Source organism: Mycteria americana, chromosome 1 (assembly GCF_035582795.1).
Source record: "Mycteria americana isolate JAX WOST 10 ecotype Jacksonville Zoo and Gardens chromosome 1, USCA_MyAme_1.0, whole genome shotgun sequence".
Lineage (NCBI taxonomy): Eukaryota > Metazoa > Chordata > Aves > Ciconiiformes > Ciconiidae > Mycteria > Mycteria americana.
The window spans coordinates 18,375,874-18,398,597 of NC_134365.1; positions in this window are offsets into that span (position 1 = coordinate 18,375,874).

A 22,724-nucleotide genomic window follows, 5' to 3' on the forward strand; every position below is an offset into this window, starting at 1 on the left:
AATTTCTATATATCATTCCTGTAATTCTAAAGGATCCAAAAGGCATTGAGAGGACTGGGAAAAAAAACCCAAGGCCAAAAAGCAAAACTTCTTGGAAAGTCACATGCGAGTCATGAAGATGTACAGCAGCAGCAAATGGATGCATGGCTATGTCAGGAGGAAGCTGGCCTCTGTGCAGTGGCCCCTGCTCCACCTGGAGCAGTGCAGCTCCATCCTGCTCTTCTCTCCCAGGAGTTCTGACCACCTGCTGCTGGCCTGAAATGACCAGATCCCACTCTTGGGTGTTTGTATAAGGGCCCTGAGTGCACCTTCCCCTCTGAGAGGTCTGCCTGCCAGAGAGACCCCCTTCCCCTGGGGATGTGGGGGAAGATGCCCCCACCACTCTGCCTTGTTGCCTGGCTGGGGGCGGCGAGGCCCTGACCTGCTGGCTGCCTGTCTAAGGCTATTAAGAGAGATTGTATCTTCAAAACCAAATTGCAATAACATGTTACTGAGGTTATGAGGTTACGAGACTCTAGTCCTGAGCTAAAGGGAAAATTTTCAGAGCAAGGCATATTGAAATGAGTTTTCAAATGGTGAACGTCGACCTTCTGGACTATTTTATATTCCCTGTGCTTTGAAAGTAAGCAAGCACATCTTATTTCTGTATTCCAGTGTGAATCCTTTTTCATTCATAAAATTATCTGTTTCTATATTCCCAGGCAGTAGATGGGTCACATCAGATGCTGAAGCAAATGCCCTGACATCTGAATTAGCTGTCTGATCTTGCTAAGAAGGTAACCCACAGGAACATGACAGCAATTGATTTTAGATACCTCATTTTTTTATGCTATCCATGACACCTCACATCTGCAGTTTCCCATTTTAAATTTTGGAGAAGTTTAATCTCAGAGAAAGCTTTATTCAAGCATTGTGCTTTTAGATGAACAATGTGCACTCTTTCCCCTGAAGTTTAATGCAATACAATTTTGTTTTCATGTATTTCTGCTTCACCAGTGTATTCCATTAAGGCATTTTCAGAAACATAAACCATAATGTCTCTCACTGTACGGTGCACATATTCCTTAATAAGATCTGAGCATGTCTCTGTGGGGATTTTTTGCTTTGGTTTTTTTTGTCAGTATGTTCTGACTTTTTTCTGAGCAAGGCTGTTGCAAAACTCTTTGAAGACTGATATCTATAACACTGAAATCTTGGCAGTTGTCTCACACTGCTGCATATTTTTTAGTGACTAGGGTGCTGGTTCAACAATGTCTGCCCTATGAAAGACGTAAATGAAGTACAGTCGTACCAGAAGGCTTTGATACTCTGCACTTTCCAGCATCACAGGCTGTGGTAATATTGTTACTTGGAACTCTGCATTCATAATTTTACGTTATCACTGTCAGAACATAAAATGTAACTTTGGTGGAAAGGTGGGGTCTGATTTTTCAAATTATTAGTTGCCTTTGGTGAAATTCATCCCTATTGCTGTTCTTGCAGAAGCTGATCCTCAAGTACATTTAAAAGTTCTTTAGAGTACAAACAAAAATGAAGCATGGTAATTAAAATCCTCTTCCAGCTACAACAACTCATTCATACATTCTTCTCTAAAGTGATGTTTTATATTCATAATATGTTAAAAATTAAGTGCTGAAAGCATATTCAAAAACATTTTCAAAATGCTTTCACTTTTCACCTGTAATTGAGTCATCAATATTAGCAACCAGCTATGAAACTAATTTGGCTTATTGCGTTACTCATCCTCACATCTTAATTATTGATTAACACTCTTACTGACAGTAAAAGCTTCCCTTTGAAATGTAATTACTGCATTGTAACACTATGCTATGACTGTCTCCAAAATTATCTGTTCCACGAAATTTCTTTATAATTAAAATAATAGGTTTATATTTGCAGCTGGACAAGCAGGCAAGTATGTGAAGCCTAATACATTCATATGTATTAAAGGATCATCTGTAATAGACAGGGGAATTAAACATCATGATATGGTTTATTCCTCCAGAAGATGAACTCAGTAACCAAATGAATGTTTCATGGCTTTTGCCACCTGCTTACCTTCCTCCATCATCTGTATATCCCTTGCAAAGATCATGTTTCTTTGATTAAAACCCAGTGTCACTGGGAAATCACAAAATTAATGTTTTTCTTTGTGCTAGCAGTACTCTGGTAGTACATTACATTAAGTCAATCATAACATGATGAAAATATATTAATGTGTACATGAAGTTCATTATATATGATACATTACTCATTTTACATGCTATTATAATAGATCATAGAATGTGGCAGTTTGGCTAGAGATCTGCTTTTAGTCTTGAAGAAGATTGTCTCCTATATGTTGAGTTTGAAGAGACATGATGCAAAATCTTCATGTTTTTAACAAGCTGGACTGGTTACTGCTTAGTAGTCAGAATGCTCTGCACATTCCTGAAAATTATTTTTGAGTGACTGGCGTTTAATGTTTCTCTCCCTGCAATGGACTCTCAGGAACATCAGCTTGTTGGCCACAGCAGGCAGTTCAGTTTCTTCTCTATCAGCTGGGTAACTATTCAGAAAATAAAATTACTTATGTTACATTTGGTTATCTTTACTAGTGAAATGAATAAGTTTACTTTCTCTGCACCACTTTATTTTAGCCATCAACTTAATTCACTTTGTGCTCTATTATTTGTATCATACTGACTTTAAACAAGGTACCATGAAAATACAGAGTCAAGACCAGTCCACACCCCAATAAGCAATCCAAGTTTAACAAGAGACAGACACAGAGCTTAGCTAGACCTGAGTCAGTTATGAAGCCCAGAAGATAGGTTGAAAGCACCTAAGACAGACTAGAACAAGAGGAAACCTAGCCTGTGGTTGTGAACAGCACATTTAGTAAGCAATGAGAAGGAAGGGTGATAAGACAGCTGCTGGAGACAGCTTGTATTGTCAAGGACTTTTTGTCATCAGTGATATTAAGACATGTTTGTACGGTAATGGTAGGAGAGGAAGATGTTGAAGAGTAAGTTAGGAAATCGGTAAGCCCATGTGTAAGCATGGGAAGGATGCAGTCACTGGGGCAGGCTGAGATGTCAGGGAATGTATGGCTGTCATGATGGGAAGTGCTGTCACAAGGGAGCAGTTGGAGGGCAGGCAAGGTCATTTTTTTTGTTTATTTTCCCCCTATAAAAACACATTTCCACGCTTGCTTATGTATATTGCTTTTCATGAGTCTCTCTTCTTTACAAAAATAATCAATAATCACTGATAGAAATGGTTTGGGGATAATAAATATGTAGAAAGTATTTGTCTTAATCAGAAAATGTTGTTATTCCTTCCTTTGAGCAGTTAATCTTTTTCACTCTGTGCATCTTCTGTTTTGTGTTTTCCTTAACATTTAGAAATTACTTAATACATAAACTTAATTTTTCTGTAGTTCTACTATTACTAGACTAATTAGCATTTTCATTTTTAAGGATTCATTGATCACTTACCTTTTAGTGTAGTGATATTTCAGTTTTTGAAAGACAGAGAGGCAGTTGTCAGCAAAGTAGTTTTAGGTCCAATTCCTTTTGAGAAGTAGGAAGTCAGTAAAAAATTATGAGACCCGACCAAAGGGATTAAATTGAGGCTTATCATCCCTTCTTTGTAGTCCCTTCCTCAAATCTTGTCCTTTTCCTTCTCTCAGTGTATTTCCCCAAACTTGAACAGTCTTTCTTTTTAAAATTTTGTATGCTTTTTAATCTCAAGGGGGCTTTCACCAGGGCCCCTTAATTTTTTCTCTATTTATATACTTCTTTAATTCAGCTAGATTTTGAACTATTTTTGCTGAAATAATGTTTCTTTAACATCCACACGTTGACAGGTTTTATAAGATGTTTTCTTGGGGTACTTCAGTCTTATTCATAATTTGGCCATCACCATTCTGAATTCTCCTCCCCCACAGAGGATCATTAGTAATTTCATCAGGTCTCCAGATTGTGCATTTTTATGTAGTTCTCTTGATTTCAAATTTTACTGATTAAGCTCTCTGCACAGCATCATTTCTGTCACAAATTGTTTCCAGCTTTCTTTTCAGTGAGTGTCCCCAGATCTGAGGTAGGAGTCTGTGATTTATCTGCATAGAGACACTGCAACAAATTTAGGGTTTTTTTTGGGGGGGAGGCTTTGCTTAGACATTTTTCCTTGTGATACTGGGTACTATGAATATTATAAAATCAACTCAACCCCCCATACAGTCTTCTGCCTTCACCAGTAAGCCAATAATGCAGCTGCTGTATCCTTAGGGCTGCCTCAGCTTACAACCACCAGGCAGATGAGGAACAGAGAACTCTTGGCAATAAGGTTCTTTGCTCTTTCTCCTGGCTGTGGTATTATACAAAGATCCATCCAGAGGAAAGCTAAGAGTTTATATCTGCCCTTGTGGGTAGATGTATGGAATTCAATAGGAGGAGATGCTGAAAAAGGTAAACAGTTTCCATGGATGGAAAAGTAAGGTGCATGAAAGGGTGTCATTAAAGGACTCTGCTTTGGGTAACCATGTTCCCAAGTCACACAGTGTCACAGATCCAAACTTCCACCCAGTGAACATTCCCACCTGGGAGAATAGGTGAATAAAGAAATCTTTGAATTTCTGCAGGTGCTCCAGGTCTCCAGCTCCATGCCAGCCTCCATCATGATAAGCAATTACTAAAGAATCCTTATATGCAATTTCCCTGTATGATTTAAAAGGTGTGCAATGTTTATAGTGTGGCATATGCAGCCCATATATTGATAATCTGCTCAGGGTGCCAGCTGACCAACTGTGTTTGTGGTGCTCTGGTAAGCAGGGATTTTTGTGTCCAACTATGACAGCAGAGAAAATGTCTGAGTCAAACTGCATGGGTCACCTCTAACACTGCCTTAACTCATCCCCTCAGGTAACAGAAAAAAGCTGTGTAGATTCCATGGAGATGATGGAATAAATTTTAAAACTAAAGAGTACTTTGTCTTTCAGATTTTTTGAGGTTTCATGCATTTCTTAAGAATAAAGTGATCCTTTAATACTTAAATAGATATTAATTTTATTTACCAGAACTGAAATTTATTGCAACGTTTCCATGGGTATGTGCCTACATTGAAATGAACTACAAAAAATTAATCAGAGCAAATATAAATCTTTTTCAAATACCACTTTCAGGTCCTACAAACAAAAAATGCCTTTTCTATGAACACGTATTTTTCTTTCCTTCAAAGAGTGGTCTATTTTAAGATCGGTTTCTGTAAAATTTATCATTTTAATTTTGTTATTAAAAATAGTTGCAATGATGAACATTCAACAATCAATAGTTATTAAGTTATTTGATTCATAATATTAGGTGCTTTCTAGCAGTATAGATATTTGTGCTGCAAATTATAATATTCGAAGTACATATGTAATCGATCATGTACTTGTTGAATAGCTCATTCTCAGCTATTTTCCATCGCTATTGCTGTTAGGAATCTTCAGAAGGATGATTAATGTGTTCTAGGATACCATTCTAAAGCCACAAGATTTGCAGCTGCACACTTGCCAAAAGAGAGAAAAGACTTCTGCTCTGTAGTGCATGTAATCAAGCATCCAGCTGTTGAAAATGTTGTAAAATAATGAAGCATAATTGGAGAACTTTTAAGCAGGATTTCTGCTCTGTCTCATAGCAGCTGGTAGAAGTGGAAAAACCTAGTAAACAAAAAGTGGCATTGCTTCTTCCAGACATGAGTTAACAAGAAATTGATATATGCATACCCCTAAGAAAAAGGAAAGTCAACGCAGTGGCTGAAGTAAATACAAGTGGGGAAATGATCATCAGAACTATTGACTGTGAATAAACCACCAGAAGCACAGGCAGACAATGGAAGAAGTAATTTCCCATGACATTACCTGCCAAGCAATAGGTGACCAATAGCAACCCTTCCAGAGGATAATGGGGCATTTACTTGGATGCACAGTGAGTGATGGCAAATGAAGTACAGCTCCAAATTGTTTCCTTTTAAAAAACTCTTTGTACTATTGCAAGAGGCAACAATAGTATAGATTTACACCTCTGCTGGTGTAAATCAGTGTATCTCCAAGGAAGTCACCAACCCAGTGTTCATATTTATTTGGTGAGAATCTAAGCCAAAGGAAGGAAGCTGAAATCCAAAGAGCAAATCCTTAGTCATACGCATAGTGCCATAAATACCAAATACACATCGATATAGCTACTCTATTAACCTAGGAGTCTCTGTGTAATGAAGAAAGTGCCAGCATATGGAAAACAGGCAACTGTAAACCTTTCACTTGAGCAGCATACGAAATGATACATGCTCTGAGTAGGCCAAAGGATGGAATGGATCGGCTGTGTCAATGAATCTATTTCAGGTAATTGCATCATATAAAGTGTTATATAACACATATATAATCACTTGTTCCTAAAATGGGTGCACTCCATCTTCAAGCTATTTATATTTTTTCCACACTACTTCAGTCAGAAAGCTGTCCCAGCACTGCACTTTTGGAGAGATTGGCTGAAACCCTTTCATTTAACGATGTATTTAGTTGTGGCTACCGTACTTACATGCATTGTACCAATGGAAATGGTTCCATGTAATCTCAAATCATACAAAAATTCTACCTGAGTCCATGCAATTTGGATTGATAATTATTACTTGTTCTAATAATATCAGAAAGGATTGTGAGCTAACTGCTTGCATATAGAAAGCACAAGAGCACTGGAGACCATCTTCACAGACAAAACCTAGGGAGAATGGTGTATATGATAGTTTTTAATATATTTCACTATATCTTGATTTGACACAATTACAGTATCTTTGCTTTTATCCATATCTTTCATTCATCTATCCATGTTTCAGTAGGATGAAACTACCTGTCTTCATAAAACAAGATTTCTAGAATGACACAGTGCTGTTGCTTTTGTTAAAGGCAAAATCCAGCGTTGGTAGATAGCTAATCTTCCTCAATACTTGGAAGCACTGTTTTAGGTTTGCAGTCTGACAGATTGCTAGCAGAGAACTAGCCAGTTTTTACAATTCTTTAACTGTTTCTGTCTAATTCCTGATATCCATATAAGTAAGAATGGGATTTATTTAATTATTAGCATTTCTGCCTACTAGCCCTCTTCAGACTTCTCCAAATCTCTCAAAAGCAGTTTAGCAGTTTTACAAATTGTGCTCTGCAAGGCAAATTTTTAGCAAAAGATTAGATTTGCTTTTCTCAAATTCTCCTGACTTTTTAAACCTACATCTTCTGTGAAAAACAGAGAGAATAAGTACATTGAATCATAATAGGCAATTTAATTTCCACTTGTATTTAATATTCTTGTTCTCTTCCATAGGAACTCTTATTCCTGATGCTGCATTCCTTCCTTCTATCACAGCAAGCATAAATGAATGTGGCACATTTCTGAACCTGAAATATCCATGGCAGTAATACTCAATTGATCATACTTAAGGCTATGCTTCACATGTTGTAACTGTTTTAAAGCAAATGCTGTGCATTCTAAGTGGCAGAGGCCTTGAAAAGAGATAAAATATGGCATTTCTGTCATATTTGAAAGGATAACATTAATCTTACTTAACTTTGAAGCACACACTTTTATTGTTACGAGCTTAATACAAAACCTTTGTCAGTGAGGATTTGTATGTGTGAGTAGTCACTTGGTAGCTAACATAGGAAATATGCACAGACACAGGATAAAACTCTAAATAGCTTGAAAATTGGTAACTAAAAAGCATTTTGTTAGGGACCTGATTTTATGATCTTATTTATTTTTTCCCATTATTTCTCTAAGGCTTTTTTTTTTTTTGTAAGGAGTTACGCTGAACCTACTAATTTTGTTTTTAAAGATACAGTTTCCATGTACAGAGTGACACCTGTACATAGAAATAGTTAAGGTACGACAGAGATGTTGCTGACTTTGATTGTTGCTAATATTACTTCTTGCACAATAGTGCACTATTCAGTGCAATTAGCAACAGCTCGTATAGTGAGAAACAAGAAATTTTGTAGATAGTGGGCCATCTAATGTGAGGTAGAGCCAAGGGTGAGGACCCTCAGAGTGGAGTTCCTTTCACCTTTCTTTTCCCATATGCCATTCAGGCATATGATCTAAAATGCCTCTATTGACGCTCTCCATAATCATTGGAGACAGAAGCACTTGTAAAGTTGATTCGTCTTATCTAGATTAAACAGTTATCTTGGAGTATGATGAATCATACTCTAGAGTGTCTAACTCTTCCTGTTTACTGTAGAAAGATCAAGATGACTTTTTTAGGCTGGACACCTCGCTTTCAGATGCCTAGATTCAGAGAGGCGAATCCTACTACTTAGTGAATGCTAGAAATCAAGACACCCTGTCATCTTGTTTCAGGCAATCTGGAGACTCAGATAGACATCTCTCAAGTAGCTTTACTGAGTTCCTGTGTTTAAAGGTTTCAGCACAGTAAGAAGAGTTAGGGAGAACAGGATGGGCCACATCATTTGTGAAGACAGATGTGCTATGGAGTGTATGTATGATAAATTGTCTTCAGTCAATCTCTGCAAAAGAAGGGCTATTTGACTTTCTTGCAAATAGCCCTTCTTTTGCAAGAATATATCTTTATATAAAAATACATTCTTTCTTTATATTTCAAATAAAACAAGCGACAATCACTTGCTCGGGATTATCTTTCTTAAACAAAAACATATTAATAACTTAGTGGAACTTAAGCTCAGGATTAGAGCATGAAAGAATGCACTTTTTGAATAACCCAAGCTCATTACAATCCCAGCTTGGTTAAAAAGTCTATGTTCTTACTCTCATGTATATCTGTGAAAGGCATATTCAGTGGTACTGAAGGTCGTTAATGCATTTGGTCTTGCTAATGCCTTGTTATAATGTCTTATTGGATTTCTGCTCTGTTTCTGCACACATATAAGATATTACCTGGATAACCACAGAGTGCACTAACATGCTTTTATACATCTCGAGAAAGAAAATGCTAGTTATAAGCTGCTGCATGAAAAAATAAAGTAGAAGTGCTAGTTTTAAAGTACACAATTACACCCTAGTTCTGTTGATCTACCATGCATATGGTAGCTAAGGGAAAGGTCTCAGAGAGGGTCAGTCAGCAGGCACCTAAGTGTTTGCTTTGGTGGTGCAAATTTGCTCTGACTGGAATTCAGCTCCAAACTGGAAGCCAGGTAGTCATAGCTGTCTTTCTGCAGACTTCTTGGCTCAAGATGAGTGCTCTTCTTCTATCTTCAAACTGATTCATTTTTGTTGGGTCTACAGAATGGATAATGTGAATTTTTTACTATCTGCAAAGTGTTGCTGGGAAGCTATTATCACCACTTTAAAAAGAATGCTTTATTGCAGTTATTGTCAATTAGCTTATCACAGCCTATGACTATACCTCTAACCAAATGTAGGAATCTACATTGAAGCTAGCTATATACATGCCCTAAATTGTGAATAGAGAGTGTTCATGCCATTCAAAGATCTTAGGGTGACTGGTACAGATGAATGTGTCTGTACTGCAGATATCCAACATTACGTCAGACAAATTCCACCGTAGGACATTAAATGTGGCCCAATTCATATTATTGCAAAACAAACACTACTTGTTTATGTTGTATCTCATAAATAGCGTAAGAAGAATTTTACCTGTTATTCATATGCAAGAACACTTTGCCATTAAAATAACTTCTAACTACATACTGCAACAGTCGTATTAGATTACAGTTCAGTTCTTTTTCTTTATCCTCCTTACTCACAACGGGTAATAGTCAAGGTCAAGTTTCCTATTAGTATGCTAAAACCTACTGCTCTTGCTCAGGAGTTAGTCTGATAACTTGTGTGTGAAAGTTGTAAATCTCTGGTACATTTAAAATTTGGCTTCTTGGTGTTAAGGAAGGCAGTACACAGCCTCAATTTTGCTTTGCTTTGCTTGTATGATTACAAGGGAGATTTTTATTTCCCTTCTAAGTCAGAGAGCTGGTATTGTCATATCTACAATTCATATTTCTGGAGTAGAAAGTCTTTCTGATTTCAGAATCTTTTGGGGAAATTTTCCAGATCCTCTCTGTTGGCAGCATAGCCTTACTGCCAATTTGTCCTAGACGTCTGAAGTACTGGAACTCAAAATTCCCATGGAAGAGTAATCCATGATGAGGAGCCGATGTTCAACATATAGTTTGGATTTTACACCTTTATGGTATGTCAAAAGCAGAGGTGGCCATGCAATGTTGTCCACAGATCCCTGACGCCACCCCTGCTCATCTGTCCAGTCCTCAGCTCCACCTCATGCATCCAGCGTGATTAGAAAGCTGTGAGGAATGAATCCTTCCAGCTCTTTGCACCATTTCTTCCACAGTTTTCACCCAGAAGCCTGCAAAATCCTGAATGAATAACAGCACAACATGCCTCCCCACTTCCAAATAGGCTTGCATGCAAAGAAACCTATCACTTGTGAAGACTTTCTCATTAAACATTAAGACCAAAAAATCCTGATTAGCCAAGAAAAGCTTTCAGGTTCTTCACATCAATCTTTCCAATTTAAACAGTAGTTTATCTTTTCTATTCCATGATTTAAACTTTCATTACAATCAAGCATCTCTAGCTCTTAAAGTTGTAAAAAGTCTTTGGAAAGGTAAGCTTGGTATAACTGCCTAGACATGCCTGCCTGTATTTGCAGAAAGCCTGGGGCAATAATATTTACCAGGAAGTGTGTTTATTTCAGTGAGATATTATAAAATGACGAGCATGATACCTTAATTGTCAACGTTGTTAACTGTTATTTTGCCTTGTAGAGCACGTTAAAAACCATGCCTAATGTACAGATATGAACAAATTCGTTTTAGTGGCATTTCATTTTTTCCACAATTGAGTAGACCAAGGACCTTGTTATATCTGTATATGACCACCATTTATTTATTCTGAGTAGCATCTCACTTTAAACTTCAAGTCAGGCAGACTCACTTATTGGGTGAATCTTCGCCTGCACAGAAAGTAATATTCTCTTATACCTTTAAGGACATTTGCACTCAACTGCTCATTTACATTTGTCCATGTTTTGTTATTTACCTTCTTTTGGTAAATAACAGGAAAAGGAAAAGGCTATGTCAGAAACAGATTGATAACTTGTCATCTTGATCTTCAGGTTTTGTTTGTATTTAATTTATTTCTTAGGTTAGTCTCCTAGATCTCTCAAAGTTTGCAAAATTTCCCAGTGTTTAGTTCCTTGATTAAATGCACTGTGAAGCTGAAATTTTATTCTCTTTAGCTTAAACAGGTGGTGAGTTTACCCCTTGAGGTCATTGTCTTTTTTAAAAGAAAAATTAAAGGAATGATCTTCAATTGAGTTTAACACAAATTTGATTTATGATTAAGTGGTCATTAAGCATATTTTTTACTATATTTTTTCCATCACACTAAGCTTGCTCTTAAATTATTCATACAGCAAAAAGATGTCTGTTTGGTTAACATTCAAGCTCAAATTAAACTTTACTTTGTTAATCTTATAATTTCCTGCTAAGTAACTTGTGAGAGAATATAATTTTAAATGGAACTGGTTCACTTCTCTTTCTGCAGAAAAAAAAATCCTAAAATTAGTGACACAGAGACATAAAAACCCAACAAGACTACTAAAACATCACCACCGTAATATGCAAGATAACTGGCACTGTAAAATGGTGGCTGTAACAAAGAAATACACTCTGATTTACCCAGGCACACAGTTTTAGGAAAAACCCAACATTGCAGACCCAAAGACATGATTCCATTTGCTCTGTTTTGTAGGAAATGTACCATAAAATATCTAATATCTGCTGGAAGGCTACCACAGAAGATCACAAGCAATCCAGGAGGTTTCTGGAGTGCATTGGTGTGATAAATTTGTGACATGAGTGACAGTGCTGTTGATGAAGGGACATGCTCTGCTGGACCTGATCCTTACAAACAAGGAAAAACTGCTTGGGGATGTTGGCTGTTGGCTGCAGTGGCCATAAGATGGTGAAGTTCAGGATCCTGAGAGGAGGGATCAAGGCAAACAGCAGGATTCCAACCTTGGACTTCAGAACAGGGAACTTTGACTTGTTTAGGGACCTGCTTGCAAGAATCCCATGGGAAACCATCCTGTAGAGAGGAGGGAGCCAGGGGAGCTGGTTGGTTTCAAACATCACCTCCTCCAGCCTCAAGAACAGTCCATCCCAATGAGCAGGAAATCAAGCCATGGTGACAGGAGGCCTGCATGGATGAACAAGGAGCTCCTGATTAAAGTCAGGCATGAAAAGGACACATATAAAAGGTGGAAGCACAGTCAGGTGATCCAGGAGGAATATAAAATCACAGAATCACAGAACAGCTGAAATCGGAAGGCACCTCTGGACATCATTTAGTCCAACTGCCCTGCTCAAAACAGGGTCATCTATAGAAAGCTGCACACGGCCATGTCCAGTTGGGTTTTGAATATCTTCAAGGATGTAGAAGATATTCCACAACCTCTCTGGGCAGCCCGTTCCAATGTTCAATCACCCTAAGTCAATCACCATAGTCAGACAGCTATGCTGTATGGTCAAATATTTTAAAATGTTGTATTTAATAAACTGTTATAATTAAAAAAAAATGGAGTATGCTTTTCCTGATAGCCAAGAGTGGGATCTAATCCCTATCGTATAGATACCTTTTTTCACACTTACTTTTCTAGGACTAAAAAAGCAGTGCCTAACTTCTGTGGATAGAAAATGGTGAGCAGTAGGTATCTTTGAAGGCCTCTAGAGGGAGTTCCTGTCTGCCTAGTTTTAGGTGCTTAAATTAGGCAGACTCATGCCTTCTCAGAGTGTGTCAGCCATTACTGTTGTAAAATACAAGAGATGAACCTATGTAGAAGAATGCGGAGAGGAAATCAATCTGGGAAGTCAGAACTTACTTTCCTTCCAACAGCGATTTCTTTAAAAGAATATAAGTATTGTATGAGTTCAATAAGGGGTTTCATTGAATAAATCAGTTTGTTCTTTTGATCCCACAAATATGTCTATAAACCAAAAAGAATATGATTTTTTACTTCACACAGTCTTATTCATCTACTTAGGTGCATGGCTGAGTAGAGGTACTTTAAAAATCTTGACATGATGATCTAATCTTTTGTTTGAAAGGTGAATAGCTGTAAGGGCCACTTCTGCCATTATTATTCTGTTAAAAGCTGAAGTCTATCAATGCCAATTTGTTGTTACCTCACAAAAATCACCAGCATACATTCATGCAACTGTTGCAGAACTAATTGCTCTTCAGCTCACTCTTTGAGTATGTATGCCCAAGCATACCATCTCATGCCTTGAAGGCATGGTAAGAAAACACCGGGCTGCAGGTCTCCATGCCCTGTGCTTTGGTGATGCTTACCCAGTATTTCTGGCTAGACTTAGAAACATTTACCTCCCGAAGGCCAAACCTATCACCAGCTGCGAATATAGTAACTGGACAACCTTCTTGAACGAAAATATAATTTAATCTTAATGGTAGCAATAAAACTGAGTGTAGGAGTAAAAGCATTTTAAAACACTGCTTTAATCTGAATAAAACATTATAATCTGAGCTAATCCCAACAGTGATGCAGACTGATGTAGTTTTCTAAATCCTCACCTCTGTTTCCTTCCATCAGTCTGTACAGCTTCCCAGCAGCAGCCTTTTCGCCCCTTGGGAACAGTCTCTATCTAACTATTAAATGCCATGCTGATGTGCTGTTTCCCCACAAAGGTAAAATAAGCTTGGAAACTTGGCTGTGTGTGATGGTAGGATCTTGTCTGAAAATAACACTATTGTCACATTTTAATCACCCTGAAATGTTTATAAAAAAATTTCTTCTTGTGGTTTATTTTTCCCTTTCTTATTCTTCCAGCATGCTCCTGTTATACTTAAATAATACAGTCATACAATGAATATCCAAGTAGTTTTGCCACATATGGTACAAAAATGTTTTTACAGAGCAGTGCCACATTCATCTCAGTTCATGAGCATGCATCTAAGTTTGAGAAAAATACTGTTGTAATGAGGCATCTGGTGTAGTGATACGCTAGTAGTCTTCACTCCCTTTGCTATCTATGGAGAGAAATGACTATTTAATCCTTCCTATTTAGACACTTGGATGGGATGAGTTGCTTTCAGGAAGCTCCTAACACTTTACATTGACTATATAGTGATCTTAGACCCTTAAACTAGATACCTAACTTTTAAGTGTCTAATGGGTACTAATGAATTGCATCCCAGTGAAGCCAATGGAGAAGCCTATGCTTGAACCTTGCTGAATGTTTTGTCCTCACTCATGCTATTTCTCTTTCATTTGGCCTGGTATGAAATGACTGAATGTTTATGGTTTCCCTTTGCACATGGAATACACAGCACAAATAATGTTACTGGTTCACTAAGGCACCATCTAAAATTTGAAATGCTAAATGTAGTGCAAAAACTAATATTAGATACAGCCCTGCTTTATTAGTTTTGACAAGTGATTCTTATCATTTGAACTTTCTGTCTGCTGTGCTTAGAAAATGGATTCATTTTTCCTTTAAAGGTTATCGTACCCTAAATTCAAGCAGTTTATGGTGATCTTTTCTAATCAGTATGCTAGCTGCATTAAAAATGGCCTTTCACTAAAGGGATTACATGCTTCTGCTTGCATGTTGGAAAATTCGTACTTTGTTAGATATGTTACTATTCCCCATTCTTGCCACCAGACTTGAATCTATTCATTACATATTAAAAGCCAGTAACCACGTGGATTGTTAGAATCTATGAGGTGGAAATTATGTTCCTCCATTCTTGCCTAAGGTAAGAAATGATCTCTGATTGCCACAGCTTTACAGTTTTGTCCTCAGTAGCAAACCATCTTGAAAGAATGATTCAGTCACAAGCCAAATAAGGAGCGGGGAAATGAATCAGTTTTGAATTGTATTTGAAAATTCAGCATGCTTACTCAGTGAACACAACTTGTGTGTTCACTAATTTGTGTCTATACCTTTTTCTTTTTCTTCTTTTTTCTGTAAATACACACCCACAGACTCATGTGTTCATATATTCACAAAATAGGCAGTGAGAGCTTGCCATATGCATATATACTGATCAAGGTTACAGCCACAAAAATTATTTTCTTTTCTCCTTGTCACTGCATACAAAATACCACTTATTCTTGCAATGGAAACAGTACTAAGTGGAAGTTCATTGCTTTGCCTCTTTCAAAATCTAAGTTGTAGTGTATAGCCTATATTTTAATAAGTTCAGCAAAATAATTTGTGAATTCATATTTTTATCTTTTTTTTTAAACCCTCAAAAGTCTACTTTCCTTCAGATATGCAGAAACCTCCATGTCTCCCAAAGCTGATTTTTCATGTCCAACAACTAATGCCACATACACATGTATGCATAATAAATAACGTGTGGCTAATTTACCTTTTGTTGGGTTTGTTTTCTTCTCACCTATACTTATTTAAGTTGGAGAAGAATTATGTGTGAGCAAATTTACAGATTCTTATGAACAAGCGTAAAATCTTTGCTTGACAGGTTACTTACGTCAGCTTATTGTCTCACTTTGCCATGATTTTAGTGACAAAGAAGTAATTAAAATTTCACAGTAAATTTTACTTACAGGTACTACTGATTTACTGATGGAAACCAATGCTGACGTGCTGCATTGAAGTTTGGGTTCAAATGGAGAAGTGCATTGCAACAGATAATTTATTCTCGATAGTGCCACTCAATTCAGACAGTAGACAGATAGCATTTTTGCTCTGGACTGCCAGTAACACAAGCCGAGGCTATGTGACTGCACTCGGTATGTGTTCATAAGGTATATGTAGAGACACAAATTTGGGGCTGGGGGGAGGAGAAAGGCAAAAAAAAAAAAAAGAAATTGTGTCTTCAGAGGAATTTTCAGGTTATTTAGAGAAGTTTTATTATGCATCTGTAGCTGGACTTGTCTGTCAGTTAGACTACATAACAGATTAAAACTGCATCCCCTAAGTGTAATGTCTTCCGAAGACTGAATCTTTTAAAAGGGATAAGAATAGCAAAGCTGAAGTAATCTGCTTAATGTATTTTTATGTATTCTTGTACATTAACATTACCGTCTTTTCTTTAGAAAGATATTATTAGGAATACAAAGTATGTTAGAAGAACGAGATGTTTTTTCAGCCTATTTATCAGTTCAGGTGCAGTATATCAATAAAGCAGCAGAAAAAGTACAGCCACTGAAGAAATGATTTATTGATACTTTAGGCTTGTTAAAACAGGTTAATGTCAATGCAATTAACTTCTGGATCAAATCAGTCCACTGCAAAGTGAAAGCTGACAGAATGGCTTTAAAACCACATCCCAAAGAAAATGAGAGCATCAATGAGTGTTCAACCTCAGAGGAAGAACCAGCTAGCGATACAAGGCTGAGCCTCTTTCAGTAAAAAAATGTTTTCTTTTGAAAGAAATTATTCAAGTAATGTGCCACTGAGCAGCAGACTGATCAAATAGTTTCAGAGCTGTATAGAGAAAAGGAACACAGGATAACAAGACAGCATATAGAAATTAGAAATTAGACAAAGTTGAAAGTAACAGTATTGCATGATCAGCAAATGGCCAGGTTACAGGAGGTCAGCTTCACTTGCAAAATATTAGATGCTAATTACATTGATTGGATGAAATTCTGCCAGGAAAGTGAATAAATTCTTCATAATTTACTCAATTATGTAACACCATTATAAATTAGCAAAGAAGTTTGTTAAGATGTTCAGACTGCTTAAACTGAAAGTTAAAGTGTATGTAAACCAAGGGAGGTTAAAATTAACACCAAGAAAATTTAGAACTGTGAAAATGTGCTATAAAGGAAAGGCAGATAATAAAAAAAAAATCTCACATTTCAGACAGACATTTAAATAAATTTCCATGTGTAAAATATCATATCATATATTCAAAAGCAACTTTTCTGTTTCAACATTTCATCATGATAATGTAACAGCAATTGATGTCAGTCATATATATCTTATATTTGAGAAGTCATTGCTCCTCATATAAGTGGTGGCCACAGAATTTCAGTCATTTCCATGTACTGTCTGTCTTTTAATACCCACAGCCAGTGGCAGCTGCCCTGTAGGGCTCCAGGCTGTGGTATCAGTCGTGTAAAAAGAACTTTATGAAACTGTGAAGTAGAGTTTCCACACTGAAGCAAGAGCACAGGAACAAGTGAAAGGATCCCGAATGAACTTCTGCAATCCCTACAACAGGAGGTACAGTGGGGTCTGGAGGTAGAGGCTGCAGAGCTGTATTTCCTTTGGTAACAGTAGCCCTAAAATATATTTTAGCACAAGCAATATATAGCTTGTGCTAGAGACTTGGAAGGCTGGACCCCAGAGCTGTCCAGAATCAGGGTGGCCTAAAGGTGGTGTAAAGAAATATTTCATGCCCTCAAACCTTTAAACTTCACCTGCTGTGGTTTCCCAAGAGTTGCTCTGCACACATTTGGAGGGACCCTTTGTAGGCAGGGAATTATGAATAGTGAACTGGCAAGAGGAAATTAAATTTGCAACATCTTTATAACATCTCACATGTCTTAAAGAACCGCTGAAATTTGTTTCTTTTCCCCTAGAAAGTGGAAACAGAAGAAAGAGAAAAAGGAAAATCAGATTTTAACAGAAAATTCTGGAGTAAAATGAAATAAATTTAGTTTCTTTTGAATTCAGTAGAGAAACAAAAATATTATTTTGATTTCATCTGGTAAATATTCACACATGTGCTCAAACCAGCAAAGTATATTGTTGGCTGAGGAAGAGAGAGGTCTGGCAATATGATCAATATGATTACTTTTTTTTTTCTGTCTGAGTACTTCACCAAGACAATTTCAGAATCAAGGTGAATTTTAAAACGTCAGCATAGATTTAGGTAAAAATATAAAAATAAGGAGTAAAAATATAAAAATAAGGAGTAAAAATATAAAAACAAGAAAGGAGGGAAAGGAAGATGCTTGGAGTTCCTGCTGCTGTCATCTTTTTAGTAGAGCCATTCCATTACACAGAGAGTCCTTAGCAAAGCAAATGAGGAAAAAACAAGGAGAGCACAAAAAGGGAGGGGTCAGAGACTTGTGGTTGTTGGTAGCGAAAGGGACCCCTGGCAGAGTGAGCCTGGCAGGGGTTGGAGGTATGCCCTGAATCCCTGATGAGGGAAAAGACAGAAAGAAGGTTGAAAGGACTGCCTGAAACAGAGGGAGATTGAGTGGATGTCACGTAGGAATTGGTGAAAGAGGATGGAAGTAATTTGGCCTTCAAGAGCAGCAAAGTGTGAAACCTGCTAAAGTGTTTTGAGGCAAAGCTTCTCATCTCTAAAGTATTTATTAGAGTCATTTAGAAAATTGGGCCAAAATAATCTTTAAAAAAACCCAAACCTCAAGTTAATGATTTCAACTAGGTCAAGGTTTTACAACCTGGCTGTGAAGAGTTCTTCCACTGTTTCCATTTTCCCTAACAACATTAAATCCTGTTCAAAGTACGAAGAAGATAGCAAAGTCAATAGATGATGGCACTTTTAATTATACACTTCCTTCTTGGAAGCAACGATATTTCCCAGCTCATCCGATTAATTTCTCTGTGATTGTGACAGGACCATGAGTCAGGCAGAGTTCTGGAGTGCATCTTCCTAAACTTTTTGTTCCCCCACATCTCCCACAATATCAAAAGGCTTTTTAATTCAGAAAGCCTAATTTTGTTTAAATAAAAAATAGTAGCATATGTGTATACTTAATTTGAGAATAATTAAAGCATCTAGAGTGGCAATAAAAATAAAAATATTTTTTACAACTCTCCCCTTTCCCACCACGTTCTTGCCTCCTGATCTTCCAAGTGGCAGCAAACTCAGAGCCTCCCTGTCCCCAGGAAAGTGCCTCTGCCTGCTGTGAGCCCTGCCTGCTCCCGGCCCCTCAGCGCAGTCGCTCAGCCTCACCAGGTGCTGCAGGCACAGCCTGGCCCTGGCTCCCTCTGCCACACCTGCGCTCTCTGAGCCTCCCCAGAACGTGTGCTGAGATACCGGTTGTTCTCTGCCATACACCTCAAAGTGCCCAAGCATGACTGTGGACATGCAGATAAAACAGCATCTACCACAAAAGGCTTCTTGAGCAGGATGCAGCTGAGCCTCTGTGTTCAGTTCTTGAAAGATAAAAGCGACTGGATGTCACACTATTATTCTGTGCCGAGTGTCACTATTAGGAATAAAAACTATAGTTTATGGACATCAGCTATTTTTCCTGGGATTTTGCAGCATCTGAAAAGTCTTCTGGTGATAAGAGGCTGCATAAAAAGTGAATTTATGTATAAGGCATTACAATCAGTTTTCAAAAAATATGAGAAATGTAGTTGCTTTTGAATTGAGGTCCTGTATTTTAACATGGTTCTTGAGATAATAACGCTGCCAGCTCCTTGTTGCTAAAAGCTGCAGGAGAGACGTGTCATGGGATGTTAGAAAAGCATGACAAGACCACTGTTGGGTGTGACAGGCATATATGAACCCTGATTTTTATGTCTGTTTGAGAAATACCTGACGCAAGTTAGGCAGAGAGGGACTAGGAAACTGATTCTGGGACTAACAGGAGTGTCACCTGGTTACCAGAAGAAATTAGAACTTCTTAAGAACTGCTTTAGTTTGTGTTGAATGCTGACATCCTCCAGTAGCCACTATAAAACGCAGGGATAAGCCATATTCAGGTATGCCTCTGCCACCTCCCACTCCTATGCCTTAAAATGAGGAAAAGGCTTATCAGGATATTCATGTAGCAAACAATTGTGCCATACTATAGCAGCAATACTACAGCAACAATGCAAGACCTTGTATGATGAGATTCAGATAAATCCTTTTGAGAATGTAGTTTGGACATTGCCACTTTAAGAGCAATGCTTGTGTAACAGACTTGGAAGTAGACACAAGAAAAAGTGTGTCTTGTATCTCTTTGTGGAAGCATGCATTAGTTACGCAAATGTTACTTGGATATATACTTTTTATACCGTATGTTTTAACAAACGCCTCGCATATTGAAAACAGTTAAGCTGGCAAGAACCACCAGAGGCTTGCTCCATGATTGCTCCCTGAGTAAGAACCTTTCAGAGCCACAAGGTTCTTGTGTTTAGCTCTATTACACAGAATGGATAATGGAGACTCAGAATATTTCCTTGATTAGCAGTCTTACAGAAAGTACTGAAAACTACCAGACTTGTGACAGACACTTAACTGTCTTGACTTAGCATGTTCTCCTCCTCTCATTGCTACCCTCGGATGACTAAATTTTAATTCAATATTTCCACCAATTCTATCTTTCATAATTTAACCAAAACTGTAACTTCCTAGATGGTTAGTGACATGACAAGAGCTTTACTAATGCTGAGATATTGTACCACTATGGCTTTCCCCTTCCATTAAAACCTATCAGGTTACACATCAAAGAAAATTAAAGCATTGAACCATAGAATCACATAGGTTGGGAGGGACCTCCAGAGGTCATCAAATCCAACCTCCTGCTCCAAGAAGGTAAGGTTGCTCAGGGCCATTTCCAGTCAAGTTTTGCATATCCCTTAGGATGGAGACTCCACAGCTTTTCAGAGCCCCTGTGCAGGGTTTGACTATTCTCATGGCAGAATACTTTTTTCTTATAGCTATTTTTTCCCATGTTCCCGTGTTCCACCTTATGTTCATTCCTTTGTATCTTAGTGGCCCTTGGCACATAGTCATTGATTTTATATTGCTATAATGTCCTTAAAATCCTTACAGACCAATTGTTTAATAATTTGATTTGGTATCTTTCTGAGGACTAAATTTATGAAGTTAATTTTTTAACCAGTGAAATTGGTTCTGCATACTTTTTATTACAGAAAAGAACTTCTAGTCCATGTGTTTCTAGTATTGGTTACGTTCTGAAATACAGCTGCTACCAAACTTTCAGATCTGTCATCATTTTTACATCAGTTGCCATGAACTTTCAACATGTAGTCCAGGAAATTCTTCCTGACATTGTTGTGTTTGATGTCAGTGTCAGTTGTGTTTGAGGTCAGGCTGTCAGTGTTTGATAGTCTCATTGACCAATAGGTTTCCGTGATGTAAAAATACAAGCTTCTGTGTGTGCAGAGAAAAGCCTTTGCTACAGTTATTTAGATTTATTTATTTTTATGTCAGGGTTATTGTAATCAGAGCTATCTTATAGCTATCAAGAATCACCGCAGTATGTTTGTTCTGAACCTGAAGATTTCACCTCTAAGGTTTTTTTTTCTTCTGAAGAATCTGAAGCAGTGACCACTGTCAGTGCTGAAACACTACGGCAGAGAGAGTTGTGATCTGACCCAGCATGGAGACTCCTTCCAGTCTAAGTTCAAAGGCTACGAGTAGAGCTACTCTACACAGAGAGGCATAGAAAGATAGCTGTTGAGACTGTGTTTCTCCTTCCTTACCCTTTAATGAGACACTGCTTTTTTTTCTTGACCTCCTTGGTGGAACGATTAGCCTTGTGTCCATAAGTGAAGGTTTGGCAGAACTGTGCCCTGAACAGAAAAACTTCTTGAATATGTTGTCGTTTGTTAAGAAACATGTTTTTCAGAATTAGGCTGATGTTTTACAACAAGATGAGTAGAATAGTTGAGGCAAGGGGCTTGTCCTTGGTTCCCCAGTGAAGGGCACCTGCTGAAAGTGAATGTGGATTCACCAGCAGCCTCTCTGAGGCTGTCTGGGAACAGAGAGGAAGAAGGGGAGGGAATAGGTCTATTCCAGGTTGCATGGCTGTGTAGCTGTCTCCTGTTTGGAGCAAATAGGCCTGTTCATCAACCTGCCAGCTGATGTTTCTTTGCGCAACTTAGAATAAGACTTTCATCATGGTCTTCTCTTGTTCTGTTTTGCTTTTATTGTCTTCTCGAAGCACATCACAAATTTCTGGGGGCACCCTTGAAAAATTGCACCGTACATGTCAACAGATCACAGGTAGAGGATTCTATGCTCACTGTTTATTCAACGTGGGAAAATCCATGTCTGTGACATTGATAACAGTCAGAGACCCAGAAGACAAGTTTATTTTAGCCCATGTTGCTTTCATTTGTACCTTACAGATATCTCAAAATACACAAGGATTATTTTTTATTGGAATATATATGCATATATTTTGTGCTGCAGTGTATGCTCACTAAGGGATCCAGAGAGGATTCAGCCAATCCTCTATCAACACTCTACTCTGGGCCTCTGTTACGATACTGTCTGGCTCCTCTATGTGCCAGCAGGCAGACATCTGGGCCAATAAGGCAAAATCTAGCTGAAGACAACTTTCCCACTGATTGAGAAGTTCTTTGTAAAACTAGGTTATTTTAAAATATATGTTTTAGTAGTACTTTAAATTAACATACAATTTCAGTAATGTAAAGTCATGACAAATACATTAAAAATATATTGACCAGACATAATTAGAAATTAGTGTACCTGAATTAGCTTGTGTTGTGGTTTAGCCGCAGTCAGCAATTAAGCACCACGCAGCCGCTCGCTCCCGGTGGGATGGGGGAGAGAATCAAGAGCAAAAGTAACAAAACTCATGGGTTGAGATAAGAACAGTTTAATAATTGGAACAACAACAACAACAAAATTGTAATGAGAAGGAAAACAACAAAGGAGTGAGAGAGGAACAAAACCCAGGAAAAAAACAAGTCATGCAACTGCTCACCACCTGCCGACCGATGCCCAGCCCGTCCCCGAGCA